General features: G+C 45.5%; 1 pseudogene across 1 annotated transcript; it reads left to right on the top strand.

Moving 5' to 3' along the window:
- The first annotated feature begins 10212 nt into the window (after positions 1–10212).
- Positions 10213–11304, top strand: LOC310770722 (fructose-bisphosphate aldolase C-B pseudogene; annotated as a pseudogene). The gene has a single exon. The product of its transcript is annotated as a fructose-bisphosphate aldolase C-B pseudogene (transcript).
- The last annotated feature ends 4644 nt before the right edge of the window (positions 11305–15948 follow it).

Raw genomic sequence — 15948 nt, 5'->3', positions numbered from 1 at the left:
ATTTCAGAGGGAAGGACAAAGGCTGGTTTCTCAATTCGATTTTTCCAGCTGGGAGTGAACATGGCGCATGCCCTAGGCCTAGGGCCTAGGGGTTTCACAGACTATATTGAAACCACTAGTCGACACTGTGCATGATAGTCGACTCATTGTTCATCTGTGGTTTTAGGAATAAACTATAAATAAATAAATACATTGTTATTGTAGTCAAATATTTATATTATATATGATCTTGTATTTATTTATTTGGGGGGGGTGTCGCAACATAATTCATAAGATAGAGGGAAAACCCATATTTCTACTGCACAATTTTATTATCAAGTCATGTAATTTTTCTGATTGTGCTCTGATTTTTATTAACTGACACGAAAGAACAATAAAATCATTATATTAATCAGTTCTTGAAAGACTCTTTCCATGTTATTGTGGATGTGTTTTCTCTGAAGTAGCTGCGTCCTTCGCTTCAACCCAGCTGATGGAAAGGCACCTCATTTTTTTTTTTTTTTTTTTGTGACATTTCAAAGGTTTGCGTAAAATTTGCTTGACAGCTAGATGGAAACACGTACAGCAAGTGAGTCAATCTAAATTAGTTTCATTGTTCGCCCATGCACACACACACGCACACGCACACACACACACACACACACACACACACACACACACACACACACACACGAGCCTGTAGGTTGATTTCTTTCTCCTGTTTTGCTCTCTCTCCCTCCCCATCTCACACCTTTCACTCTCTATAACACTCTGTCCGTCTATGCCCCCCCCCACACACACACACACACAAACACACACACACACACACACACACACACACACCTACCTCTCTTTAACGCTCTTATTTTCTCTCCTGTTATCTTGTTTGATAGAGATGCCCACACAGTTTCCATGGTAACACAAAAGAGAGAGAGAGAGAGAGACATCTTCGACTGGGGAAGCGGAGGAAAATGGAGGACATACGGTACATGCTCGTATCGTAGCGCAGCACACACGCTGACTATTAAAACAATCTAGAGTGCTGCAGATGTAGCTGAATTTAAACAAATGTAAATCATATAAAAAAAAATGAACGAGGATGAGTTGTTTTGTGAAAGAGCGTACACACTCCACAATCCACAGACACGTAATATATCAACATCTCTGTCGTGTTCAATTAAAAAAGGTTGGGGACCCCTGCTCAAATTTTTTTGTTGTTTTAGAGAAGGTGGTTCTGAAATATGCCCTCTCAGAATCTTGGCTTGCATGACGCACACCCTGTTGTGCGTTATCTGGACTTGACCAAATTCACCTTTCAGCTGTCATAAGGATGAGTATACTGTAGATAACAATAATATAATAATAATAATGTAATACTGTAGATAACCACATCAACTTTTTAAATACCTGTGGACTTAGATGGGAATGTAAATGTAAATACAACGTGCCAGTCATACGGCCCGAGGCATTTCTGAGCCTGAGCTCCAGGTCACGGTCCAGTCCAGTGTCCCACCAGTCTTTCGCAGCATGTTCCTCGCTCCACCCAGACTCCACTCCTCTACGTCCAGAATAACTCTCCCGCTCCAGTCAGGATATCAGTCACTCTCCATTTACCACTGGAGATTGAAAATGCATCTCTTCAAAACGTAACCCACATTGCGCTCTGCCTACTGAACGTATCCTCTCTGTCATATCTTCATCCACTGCTTGCTGCTTTAAAAAGCCTTCCTCCTCTTTCCATAGTGCTTATCTCTGTTATAGCTCTTCTCCATAACACATGATCACTCATGGGTTACAGTCAGGACGCTGTGGCTCTGACCTTTCTCTTCTTACTGCTGGCTACTCCAATATAGACTACAGGAACCACCTTTCTCTTCTTACTGCTGGCTACTCCACTATAGACTACAGGAACCAGTCAGGACGCTGTGGCTCTGACCTTTCTCTTCTTACTGCTGGCTACTCCACTATAGACTACAGGAACCTTTCTCTTCTTACTGCTGGCTACTCCACTATAGACTACAGCATACATGGGCAACATACGGCCCGCGGGCCGTATGCGGCCCGCGGGCGCCCCCTGTGTGGCCCGCGATGGAATTGCAAAAAATTTTTTTTTTTTTTTTTTTTTTTTTTTTACAGTGCACCTGAACGCAACATGCAAGATACCCGCTGAATAAGTGTCCAAATGTTCATGTCATTCTGGCCAATACTCTTCTGTTATAGCATTTCAGTCTGGAATATGGAATATATTTCAATAATATTTATGACTAAAAGGCTAAAAGTAATCTCATGTGTAAGAAATGACTGTTCTACATTGAAGTAGAAATTTAAATAATTAACTTGTTGGTTTTGGATTTATTTAGCTTCAAGAGTGCATTTTTGTTCTTGTGTGACCCTCAACACAGGCTTTGAGAATCCCGGGCCACTTACTGATACTTAAGCTTAAAATAACCCACTCATATTCTGGTTTATTTCAAGAAAAACATTTCGGCTAGTGGAAATTCGAATTGGCTGGTAACTTTAAAATCTAGCAGCCATATTGGCAGGTGGTCAAAAAAGTTAATTTCAAGCACTGAAGAGGGAGAGCGGGTGGTGACATAGAAGTGAGTGAGAAAAGGATCAAATATTGGTGGTTAAGACTGAATAATGACATCACAACTGTTCATTTTAAATTAGTTATTCCTCTAAACCTGGCTTCAAATGCCCAAAATGTTTCGCGCTGGCGCCGTTCAGCCCTCAGCAAAAACTGGTAGCGAGGACATTTTTTTGTGGCCCTCTCTATCATCAAAGTTGCCCATCCATGGGTTACGGCGTGACAATATTTGTTCGGCCCCCGGCAACAATCTGGGTTTCTCATGTGGCCCCCCATGAAAAAGTGTTGCCCACCCCTGGACTACAGGAACCTTTCTCTTCTTACTGCTGGCTACTCCACTATAGACTACAGGAACCGGCCCCAAGATGCAAGGTGTTATGGGTATAAACAGACGTATGTTATTATGGTAAGTAGCCGGCAGCGACTCGTGCTGGTGCTGTATAACAAAATGAACGGAGGACACGGACTGAAGTAAACAAACTAAGTGTGATTGCACTTACAATTGATTGAAGTATTTCAATGTAAATTAGATATCCCAATATGTAAAACATGAGATCTGCTCTTGTGATTTATAACAAAAGATAATTAAACGAGAAAATGTGCTCAGTAGACTCTACTGTAGACTCTACTGAGCACATTTTATATCCTAAACTATTTGTAGTTTAAGATACTTTTGTAAATGAATCTATATGAATCTATATGAAGCTGTACATCATAATACATATTATGCACCGAAGACATTTTTCACTTGATTTCTTTGTCTTCTTACTGCAGTCCCATTACACATACTGTACAATCTGTTCCGCCCCAAACCTGTTCCTGCACCGATGCTCCACCGGTGGTTAATTTGTGACTAACAGTGAAGGATGCCGACACAGCGTTCTTTGACTAAGACTGAGGGCAAACAGGCGACTAACTCACTGCGTCTCCTCCACTTCCCCCTTACATCATCATTAGCAACAATGAGACACGCTCAAATGAAGGGGAGGGACGGGACAAAAAGCAACAGTTCAGCATTCTGGTTGGCATAATGGCATATTATTTTGTGCCTGCAATTAAGCTGCTTCTTATTGGAGTTAAAAGGCGGGGGGGAAAGAAACGAGCAGAGGGAAACGGCCACATCATTCTGCTTCCTGCCTTCAAAACAAGAGGAGGAGAAGATGGACAGATGAGTTCAAGGTGATCTCTGGAACGTGCTGCTGTGTCTCTGGAACGTGCTGCTGTGTGTTTTTGTCTCTGGAACGTGCTGCTGTGTGTCTTTGTCTCTGTTGTGGGGAGGAGAAAGGTATCCAGCAGTGATACACACAGTCAAGATAATAGGAGTCAATTTGCCCAGTTGTCAGCAGCAGATCATCCCCCCTTGTTTAACACACGCTGCAGGCAGGATCGCCGACACACAAGGACACACACACACACACACACACACACACACACACACACACACACACACACAAGGACACACACACAGGCTCTGGATCACAGTGATCCGTGCAGTCAAATCAGAGTGCATGGGCCACGAGAGGCACAGCTACTGTGTGGTCTGTCTGCACACACTCAAACATGATGCTGCAGGTTAAGCTCACGAGAGGCACAGCTACTGTGTGGTCTGTCTGCACACACTCAAACATGATGCTGCAGGTTAAGCTCACGAGAGGCACAGCTACTGTGTGGTCTGTCTGCACACACTCAAACATGATGCTGCAGGTTAAGCTCACGAGAGGCACACCTACTGTGTGGTCTGTCTGCACACACTCAAACATGATGCTGCAGGTTAAGCTCACGAGAGGCACAGCTACTGTGTGGTCTGTCTGCACACACTCAAACATGATGTGGCAGGTTAAGCTCACGAGAGGCACAGCTACTGTGTGGTCTGTCTGCACACACTCAAACATGATGCGGCAGGTTAAGCTCACGAGAGGCACACCTACTGTGTGGTCTGTCTGCACACACTCAAACATGATGTGGCAGGTTAAGCTCACGAGAGGCACAGCTACTGTGTGGTCTGTCTGCACACACTCAAACATGATGCTGCAGGTTAAGCTCACGAGAGGCACAGCTACTGTGTGGTCTGTCTGCACACACTCAAACATGATGTGGCAGGTTAAGCTCACGAGAGGCACAGCTACTGTGTGGTCTGTCTGCACACACTCAAACATGATGTGGCAGGTTAAGCTCACGAGAGGCACAGCTACTGTGTGGTCTGTCTGCACACACTCAAACATGATGCTGCAGGTTAAGCTCACGAGAGGCACAGCTACTGTGTGGTCTGTCTGCACACACTCAAACATGATGCTGCAGGTTAAGCTCACGAGAGGCACAGCTACTGTGTGGTCTGTCTGCACACACTCAAACATGATGCGGCAGGTTAAGCTCACGAGAGGCACAGCTACTGTGTGGTCTGTCTGCACACACTCAAACATGATGCGGCAGGTTAAGCTCACTTGTGCACAGGTTTCCTGCCTCTATATTCACTTTCTCTGCCAGAGAGACTAACAGCTGCTCCACCAGGCACCGAGGCAACGAAGAAGAGAAGAGCTCGCAATAGACCAAATCAGCGGGGATGTTTCCATTTACTTCCGGTTACCCCTGGGGTCCACACATCATAATGGCGGTGGACGGCACAAACTGACGTGTTGAAGACAAAAACAGACAAAGAAGACAAAAATGGTTCGTTCGTGTTGTGTTGTTGTTTAATATCATTCATAACAACACTTTCACAAGTCTGCAAAAAAACAGCGAGTTTGACAGTTGTAAACAAACGTTATTAGCTAGCTAACACTACATAAAACAAACACAGAAGAAAGGCTAGATACGTTGGACAAGCATGTTTACCAACCATTTGAACATTTAAATTGAAAGTAGTCGGCCGAAAACAACGAGATGGTTTGACAGCATTTATTTGACAACATGCAAATTTAAACCTGCCGTCTTCCCGAAGTGGTATACGCGAAAGTAATGTTGTTTACATGGTGACGTCACGGTGATTTGGTCTATTCTATTTTTGCAATTTTCACACGACAGTGCAGCCCCCCTATACACAACAATCAGTGAATAAACCTGCATTAGTTTTCAGTGTGCAGTAAAGTACATGTCTCAGCACACAAACAGAGCATGCCCAGTGGAGCCTTGCTGTTATGCCACATTCACACTACAGCTCAAAGTGTCCACATGTCCCCTCTTCCACAGTATTGACACAGCTCTGATGTTAAGCGGTGCAGCCCCTTCTATAACTAACTTTGTGTGTCTGTCCTTCCGTCCGTCCTTCCGTTATGGCACGGACCGTACTTACGTTTGTTATGGCACGGACCGTCTGTCCTGTGGGCCCCAGCCCCACAATGTCCTGTGGGCCCCAGCCTCACAATGTCCTGTGGGCCCCAGTCCCCACAATGTCCTGTGGGCCCCAGCCCCACAATGTCCTGTGGGCCCCAGCCCCACAATGTCCTGTGGGCCCCAGTCCCACAATGTCCTGTGGGCCCCCAGTCCCCACTATGTCCTGTGGGCCCCCAGTCCCCACAATGTCCTGTGGGCCCCAGTCCCCACAATGTCCTGTGGGCCCCAGCCCCACAATGTCCTGTGGGCCCCAGTCCCCACAATGTCCTGTGGGCCCCAGCCTCACAATGTCCTGTGGGCCCCAGCCCCACAATGTCCTGTGGGCCCCAGCCCCACAATGTCCTGTGGGCCCCAGCCTCACAATGTCCTGTGGGCCCCAGTCCCACAATGTCCTGTGGGCCCCAGTCCCCACAATGTCCTGTGGGCCCCAGCCTCACAATGTCCTGTGGGCCCCAGCCTCACAATGTCCTGTGGGCCACAGCCTCACAATGTCCTGTGGGTAGCCTGAGGTCATGCCCCAGCCCCAAGCGTCAATTGGTGACCAGAGTGATGACGTCATTGTCATCATTGTCAAGTGATGATGTTATATTGGTAAACAAAACACAATCCATCAACTGAGCATGCAAACGCCCCCGACTGATGACGTCATACCCACTGATGATGTCATGCCCGACAATCATCGATGCCCCGTGCCCCCCGGGGGTTTCTTTCATATAGGAACCCCACACCAAAACATGCAATATCCTGGTCGCTGAAGTGGTGCCTCCTCTGGTCGTTAGGTGCGCCTGTTCGGAGGGAGGGGAACTCGTTGGAATAGCGTGATCGTCCCACGTGCTATGTCCTACCGGTGAAGCTTCCTCTGTCAGGTGAAAAGAAGCGGCTGGCTAACTGCCCATGTCTCGGAGGAAGCATGGAGCCAGTTTCGGCTCTCCCCAGATCGGCAGAGGGTGGAGTAGCAACCAGGATAAATAAATTAAATTAGCACTAATGGGGGATAAAAATGGGATAAAAAAATCAGGGGGTCTAAAACTTGTTGGTAGTGCATATGTAGTGTGTGTGTGTGTGTGTGTGTGTGTGTGTGTGTGTGCGTGTGTGTGTGTGTGTGTGTGTGTGTGTGTGTGTGTGTGTGTGTAGGTGTGTGTGTGTGTGTGTGTGTGTGTGTGTGTGTGTGTGTGTGTGTGTGTGTGTGTGTGTGTGTGTGTGTGTGTGTGTGTGTGTGTGTGTGTCATTGTGTGTCCTTGTGTGCACCCTTTCCCAGTACCTGAATAGTATATTTACAACTCACCAGACAGCTTGTGTGTGTGTTGGTCACCGTCGTATCTGCCCTCCTATCCTTCACTCTCTGACCTAAATCGGTCCCTCAGGCTCTTTTACACTGTTAATACATCAAGCATGGCATGACCCCATTACCAGAACAGATAGATTCCTACTTTTTTTAGCAGTCAAATCCCAATCGACAAGACAGGAGGTAAGCTGAGGGACGCCTCACATGTTGTAACTCCAGTTCCTGTGATTCCTCTGACTTGGAATGACTTGTCCCCACTAGATCTATCCCTGTTTGTGTATTTTATTTTGTTCTCACGCCTGGTTTCAATTGTCTTTCATGGGTTTTTTTTATCCCCGTCTGTAACCCTGTCTGTCTCCTTTTGTTCATATTTAATTTAATTACATTTTGTTTTATCTTTACTTCATGTCTGGTTTAATTTTTACTCTAGTCTTGTTTTCTTTTCTACAGTATGTACTGAGTGTGTTCTCACTGTTCTGAAATGGCAGTTTTAGAAAGTGGCACATAAAGGAAGATATTACATTACATTATTAGCAATTTTGATATGCTACTCCTTCATAAATTCTATTCCGCGGTGTAATTAGTTAACTCTAAAAGCATTCGAGGAGTCGAGACATTTTTCATCCAAGCTGCACTATTTGCTCATTCATCTATTCATTGGTTCCATTCAAATTAAAACATTTATCATAACCTACCAATTAATCTCTTTGCATATTCAAACCAAACTTTGCTTGAACTTTCTTCTCATATGATCTGTAGCCTATAGCCTGAATTCTGAGCGCGCGAGAATGTTTGAAGTCGATCGGATGAACGGTTCTGAGATAAACCTACTTTTTGTGTTGACAGCCTATCAGTCTGTCACTGTCACTGATGACATCACAATTGCTTAAGTGAGATCACTGATGATATAGTATAGCATCACTGATGATATCACACTGTGTATGACATCACTGAGAATGTCACAATGCCAATGACATCAGTGGGTATGACATCAGTCACTCAGGCCCATTGTGGGACGTGCCATCATCAGTCTCATCACTTGATGATTGTGGGGCATTACATCATCAGTGGCTATGACATCATCAGTCGGGGGCGTTTGCATGCTCAGTTGATGGATTGTGTTTGTTTACTATGACAAGATGACATACGGGGAATGTGTCTTTAGGCCATGTTTAGATGACAACCGTCTCTGCATAAAACGGCAAACTAGCGTTGCGTCCTCACCTTTTATTTTGCATTTACACACAGCGGGTGTGATAACGATTTGCGTGCAGACTGTCTGCTGACTGAAGCCGCAAAAGCGTCAAAGTGAGCCAGAATAACATTGAAACTTCTGGTTAAAACCTTCACAATAATGGTAATTAAATAAACTAATAGTCTTATTGATGCATGTCGCAACGTTTTTTGTGTGTGATCCGAAATACACAGGAGACATATAGAACACAGACAACTAAAAGTCAATTTTAACACGCAGTGAGTCGACGACCCTGATTTTTATTTACAGTTATAAAATACGGCTTTTATTTTGAAGGTAAAAACGCCTAGCTTCCCCTATTCTGTCTGTTTCTAACAGGCTTGATTTAGCTTTGTGATTAAAGTTTTTAAATGCATTTTCCAAGCGTCTGACACAGAAGTCACAAATAGTAGCCTAATAAACTGCTCCAGATCATGCTCCAGATTGGATTACCCAATAAAAACCCAGTAAAGCAACATAAAAAAGACCTGAGCACAATTGGGACTTCAGTTGAGGAAATGCATCCAGACAGTGAGTTGTTGTCAATTATTCAATGCGGGAGACAGTGATAATAGGCTATGTATGACGTTAGTAGGGGGACTTAACGCAGATTGTGTTTTTAGCAAATCGTTATCATGTTTGTTGAATGTCACTGCGATTATGCCTGTGCCATAAGGCTGTATTGGGCTAGTTCAATGTTCCTATTGCCTAACATTGTGTAACATGGTGAAGGGGGGCTGTGTCATCACCTGAAGAGCGTTTCTGCACTTTACACGGCGACAGTAAGGGGCAGCGTTTTCAAGAATTCCACTCTGGGAGCTGTTTTCACATTTTGGCGTTTTCACCCCCAAATAACACCGTCACCGTGTAAAAGGAAGGCACTAACGCTAAAAAAGTTTGCCGTTTTATGCAGGGAGCGTCGGCATGTAAACAGGGCCTAGTGTCAGCAGCTTAGCGGTCGCTCGGCTGCTGCGTGGCCTCGCCTGCCCTATTGCACAACTTTGCATCACTGATGATGACATCACTCACTGATGTCATCACAATTGCTCAAGTGACCATCACTGGTGACATCACACCATGGAGTGCTCGACTCAGCGAAGCTCAACTTCGCATGTCATAGACATTGTGACAGTGACATCATTACTGACCAAAATCATCACAAATCTCACAATGTGGGACAAAAAAAATTAAACAGCGAAAGACAGAACTCACGTACTCCCTTTATGATGATGATGATGATGATGATGCTGATGAGAATAATTAAGTCCGCTGCAACTCGGCAACTCGAAATCTCATCACCAAAGTGATAGCATCAGTGAGTCATGTCATCAGTGAGTGATGTCATCAGTGATCATGTCATCAGTGAGTGATGTCATCAGTGATCATGTCACTCGAGCAATTGTGATGTCATCAGTGATGTCACTCGAGCAATGACTGTTGACCTTCATGTCAACAGTGACATCAGTGACATCATAAATAATTGATTATTATGTCACAATGTCAACAGTGACATCAGTGAACTGATGTCAACTAATGTCACTTATGCATGAGATATTGTGACATCCTCAGTGACATCCGTGATGTTATAAATCACTGAAGATGTCACAATGACAATCTCCAATGAACTGATGTCAAAGCTGATGCAATGCAACCATGAAATAATCAGTGGTCTTAAATCGCTTGTTGATGTCATACTGACTGATGATGTCATAGACATTGTGACATCATCAGTGATGTCATACATCTCCCCTTTGAGGCTATAAATTGGACCACTCGTCCTTCACAACATCAATCATGACGCACCAATACCCTGCACTGACCCCTGAACAGAAGAAGGAGCTGGCGGACATCGCTGAGAGGATAGTAGCCCCAGGCAAAGGCATCCTTGCAGCCGATGAGTCCAACCCTAGCATGGCAAAGCGTTTAACCCCCATGGGGGTTGAGAACACAGAGGAGAACAGGCGTCGCTACCGCCAGCTGCTATTCACAGCTGATGAGCGCATGAACAGCTGCATCGGAGGTGTCATCTTCTTCGACGAAACCCTCTACCAGAGCACAGACGATGGCACTAACTTTGCCAAGCTGATCAAAGACCGCGGCATTGTTGTTGGCATCAAGGTGGACAAAGGTTGCGTGCCCCTCGCTGGAACAAATGGAGAGACCACCACTCAGGGTCTGGACGGGCTGGCTGAGCGCTGTGCCCAGTACAAGAAGGACGGTGCAGACTTTGCCAAGTGGCGCTGTGTGCTGAAGATCTCTTCCACAACGCCCTCTGAGCTCGCTATCTTTGAGAATGCCAATGTACTGGCACGTTACGCTAGCATCTGCCAACAGAATGGTATTGTTCCCATTGTGGAGCCTGAGATCCTTCCTGATGGAGAGCATGACTTGAAGCGCTGCCAGTACGTCTCGGAGAAGGTCCTAGCTGCAGTGTACAAGGCTCTGTCAGACCACCATGTGTACCTGGAAGGGACACTGCTGAAACCTAACATGGTCACAGGCGGACAGTCCTGCCCTAACAAGTACAGCGCGGAGGAAATCGCCATGGCTACTGTAACTGCCCTGCGCCGCACCGTGCCTCCTGCTGTCACAGGAGTGACATTCTTGTCAGGTGGCCAGTCCGAGGAAGAGGCCACCGTGAACCTTAGTGCCATCAACAGCTGCCCGCTTGCCAAGCCCTGGGCCCTGACTTTCTCCTACGGCCGCGGGTTGCAGGCGTCTGCCCTGAAGGCGTGGAAGGGAGAGCAGGACAATGAGAAGGCCGCCACCGAGGAGTTCATCAAACGCGCTGAGGCGAATAGTCTGGCTGCGCAGGGCAAGTACGAGTCTTCTGACAGCGGCGCTGCAGCTGGAGAGTCCCTCTACGTGGCTAACCACGCCTATTAAAACAACATCACTGCCACATCCTACTGTGGTCAACTAAGTCTTATCTGCTTTGCCCTTCACTCCCCCATCAATCACAGGCATGCACTGTCTACTGTACTGTTAGATATGTGTATCTGAAAACAATGTGACAAGAATGGTGAAAAGGGTAAATAAAGGCTTGTTTCTCATTCTGTCTAATCGATCTAATCAGAACAGAATTTGAAATTGTGCAGAGACAATTTAAGATGGAAATCAGCAACAAGACAGCATCAGAAGATGAGCAGCGTGAAGTGTTGAGTTTGCAGATTGCGTTGTCCGTTTTTGTGTGTGTGCCTGTCCCAAGAGATGGGCGTAGCGTGCACAACGTACATTTAAACACGCCATGCTACCGACCTCTAGCAGCCTCCAGCAGAGGTCGGTAGATAAACTACAATCCACTAAGCACCTAAGCAGCCTGGAAGCTGCCCGAGAGAAGGCTCTGTCACCAAACCTTGCAAGGTTGGACTTGGGGGTGGAGAGATCCGCTTACGTGGATCTGAGGGACCGGGATGATTGGTAGCGGGAGAGGAGGTCAGTGAGGTATGGGAGGTATGGGGTGGGGGTGGGGGGGGCAGTTTGTTGAGGTGCTTTGTAGGTGATGACCAGGATTTTGAACTTATCCGGGATGAGATGGGAAGCCAGGAGTTCAAACTGGCCACTCTTTCTTTTAGGGGACATACAGACATACAAGTGGGTCTGCGGGTCCGTATGTCCATAAACGGTTGGTTGGTTGGTTGGTTGGTTGGTTGGTTGGTTGGTTGGTCGGTGGGTCCACAAGAAGTACACCATGCTTTTGCGAGCAGTCTTCACACTAGGACGCTGAAATTTGGCATGGCCTACCTGCCTACCTGGACTCAGGTCTACACAAAAAATGCTATGCACTATGCACTTCCTGGTGGTACCTAGGTCCATTCGGACTCAAGCTTGGCCTCATGGCACTTACTCATGTTGTCTTCTGACTAGATCAGTCCTTCTGTTGTATAAAGCTCAGACGTATGTCACTTTGGATAAAAGCCTCTGCTAAGTGAAATTGTAACATTGTACTTTGTATTTATTTATCCAGTGTACCGGGACTTGAATTTGTCATAGTGTTTTCCTTCAAATGTATTGTAATCCTTGACCATCAAAACAGGTTTAACTAGAAAGTACACACACAGTACGCCTAAAGACCAATTTATGGTTTGTCTCCAAGGAGGAATCAGCGTGACGTCAGGACTTCCGGGTGTCTCTTCAGGGTGTTATGCGCAAAACCACCCCCCTGTACATGTCCCCCCTAGTCTCGCAGTAGCCAGTCATAGATAATAAGCTTGCTGACGTCAACGTTGGGTCTGACCACGTGAGACTACGTCCCCCGATATAAATACATGCACCCGCACTAGGTATTGGAATATAGCTAGCTGTTAGCTAACAGTTTGGCAATAAAGCGCCACTGAACGACCGACTAGTTAGTTTGATATAACGGTCATGTTCGAGTCATGCTCTTCCCATAAAGCCGACCAGCTGATACAGTAGATATATCGTGGCTACAAAATAACGTTTTTATCGATGCGATAAGACTCATGGCAGCGACTTCCGTTCCTCTGCGCGTACTCTGTTTCCACCTGGAATTATTTTGAAGCCATTTGTTTACCAAAATGCTCATCGGCTGATCCCTCGTATTGCACATCTGTTTCACCATTCCTCAGCATCATCAACATCAACAGTGATGTCACTTGAGCATTTGTGATATCATCAGACAGTGATGTCACTCAAGCAATTGTGATGTCATCAGTGATGCCGGGCCACCATATAATAATAGGGGGTCACTCAGAAACCATTGTGACAGAACATGTGACATCATAGATGTCAGCGAGGAGGGAAAAGACAGACAAACGCATCAACAACCAGGCTGCCTTATTATAGTATGGAGGTACTACAGCGATATTTTATGTTTTTAGGCACAGAGCCATTGTGACAGCATCAGCAATGATGGACATCAGTGACTCGAGAATTGTGATGTCATCAGTTATTTATGACAGACGCTGATGATGTCATAATAATAACACAACCCAGCGAGGATGGAACAGACACACAGACGGACGCATCAGCAACGATAGACATCAGTGAAGTCACTCGAGAATTGTGATGTCATCAGTTATTTATGACAGAACAGTACATACATACATCTGATAGATGCACCTGGCAAGGGGGAGGCCAGGCTTCACTGTGCAATATGCCCTAACCCGACATATTACACACTACATCTTCTAAATGCAACTGGGATACATCATCAGTAGATTCATTTTTAGGTTCAAATTTCAAGAATCGATTCGATTCCGATTCACAAGGTTGCGAATCGATTAATTTCGATTCGATTCGATTCGATTCGATTCGATTCCGATTCGATCGATTTCAATATGTTTCAAAATGTTTTTTGATCTGTACCCTGAATTACATGTCCAGTTATGTAACACAGGGGTTCCCAACCAGCCAAGTAGATACACGGGGGAAAAAAGTTGCAGACCTGTTGTCAATTTTAATGGTTTTAGTTACACAGATTTACTAACAGCCTTTTCATCTGTCAATAAAGACACTTTCACAATTATGCACAGTGATTTGATTTCAGGCCTATATAATTTCTAAAAGTAGATATTAACTCATTAAGTGCCATAGACGACCTAACTCGTCTTACATAATCCAGCGCTTAAGTGCCAAGGACGAGCTAACTCGTCTTACATAAACATTTTTTTTTTTTGACGGTGGGACATCAATCAACCCCTTTTACATCTTCGAGATAACTATTTGGAGCAAGAGCATGTGTGTAATCTATTTTACCGACCACTAAGTGGCGACAGAGACCGAGAGAAGCCACAGCCACGGGACCCAAAAGCCACGGGACCAAAAGCAGCCGCCTCCCGCGGAAATGGCTTGGCGATTTTACAGTCAGAAGCCCGCCGGAGACACACACACAGAACGGACAGAGATCCCTTCCCCCCAGAGCCGCGGAGCAACGCGCGAACACACACACACACACACACACACACACACACACACACACACACCGCGGGAGCAAGCCATTCAAGGAAATGGCGACGCGATTTTACAGTAATCCATTTCAGACTCGTCTTGCCCGACAGGCAGACAGGCAGGCAGGCAGCAGCAACGCGCTTCTGACACGCCCGCTGTTAGAGCCAGGAGGAAGGAGGAGAAGACACACGGAGGGAGGAGTTTGAATGAGAGGGGTGTTTCCTGTTGTTATGGAGGAAATTACTGTTCAAAACTATTGTTTAGAATGTCTGACGGTCTTACTGATGCCAAAAATGAATGGTTAAAGTGACTGTTTCACAAAAAGCCATTTATCTCTGAATAAATTTCCAGACGCTGAAACCATGCTGTACTCAACGGCTAATATCTACATAACTACTAACTCTGCAAACTAACTCTTTTAGACAGAGAAAGCACACATTCTATTAGTTATTTTTAGATGATTGGTGTTCATGAATTCTTAACAGAAAAGAATCCTCGGCTGTTCTAAAATGAGCCAGAATCGTCAAAAACACCCCTGGCACAACTTACCTACAGGAATGAAAACATGGCTGGCACTCAATGTGTTAATGATCAAACATTTCCATTCATGTAGCCTACAGTATTTATGTTTTTGTTTCAACTACAAAGATAAATAAACGTCAACTTGAAACTATGTTTCAACTACCACACACAGCACAATATTTTAGCCTGTTTATTTAAAAATAAAAATAATAATAATAATAATAATAATAATAATAATAATAATAATAATAATAATAATAATAATAATAATAATAATAAAAAAAATCGATCTCTGGACATATGAATCGATAATCGAGGATTAAAATGAAAATCGATTAAAAATCGGAGAATCGATTTTTTGAACCCAGCCCTAATCATCAGTGATGTAACCTGGGGTCGTTGGGTGTTTCGGGTCTCACAACATCATACACACTCGCCCAGGTGACCCAGCTGAGGCTAATTACACCTCGGCTTGTATCCCAGCAGCAGCCACTCACGGATCTGACCACTTAATCTTCCTCTGCAATGTTGCTAGCGGACGGGTCCAAGAAACCCCAACCCGCTGCTGTGGAACTACTCCGCAGGGACCAGAACATCAGTGCATGGAGAGTCGAGGCACTGTGGTTCTCCCGGCCGAGCCTCTCCTTCGTCTCACCAGGTCTGCATCCTCCCGGCGGCAGGGGGCACGCCTAGAGACACAGGCCTGCGCGCTGCACGTCATAATTCTGAGACGAGCAATTCACACTTCCGGGGGATGAATGGTTGAGAGGATTTCCCTGATCCACTAGGAAAAATCCATAACGCCCATCCATCCTGGATTACGTTGGTGCTTGCACAGTTTTTCAGTAGATTCACCGTGGCGTTTTTGGATTTCTTCCTCACGAAAGAACCAGACTGGGTTGCTAACCCAACCTGTACCGGGTGCCGTCTCTTTCCGGCCCGTCAACTGACTTTCCAGTAGTCACCAAACTATTCTTGGTTGTCACCTAGTCTATTCCTAGGCGTCACTGGCTAGGGGGCGCCAGAGATCAACATTGATGATGTCATAATAATAATAACACAACCCAGCGAGGACCCTCAGGGGGAAGTCCCCAGGGG

Source organism: Poromitra crassiceps, assembly GCF_964638095.1.
Source record: "Poromitra crassiceps genome assembly, contig: HAP1_SCAFFOLD_193, whole genome shotgun sequence".
NCBI classification, from domain to species: domain Eukaryota; kingdom Metazoa; phylum Chordata; class Actinopteri; order Beryciformes; family Melamphaidae; genus Poromitra; species Poromitra crassiceps.
Note: the sequence above shows the minus strand (reverse complement) of the source record. Positions and strands in the feature narration are given on the sequence as shown.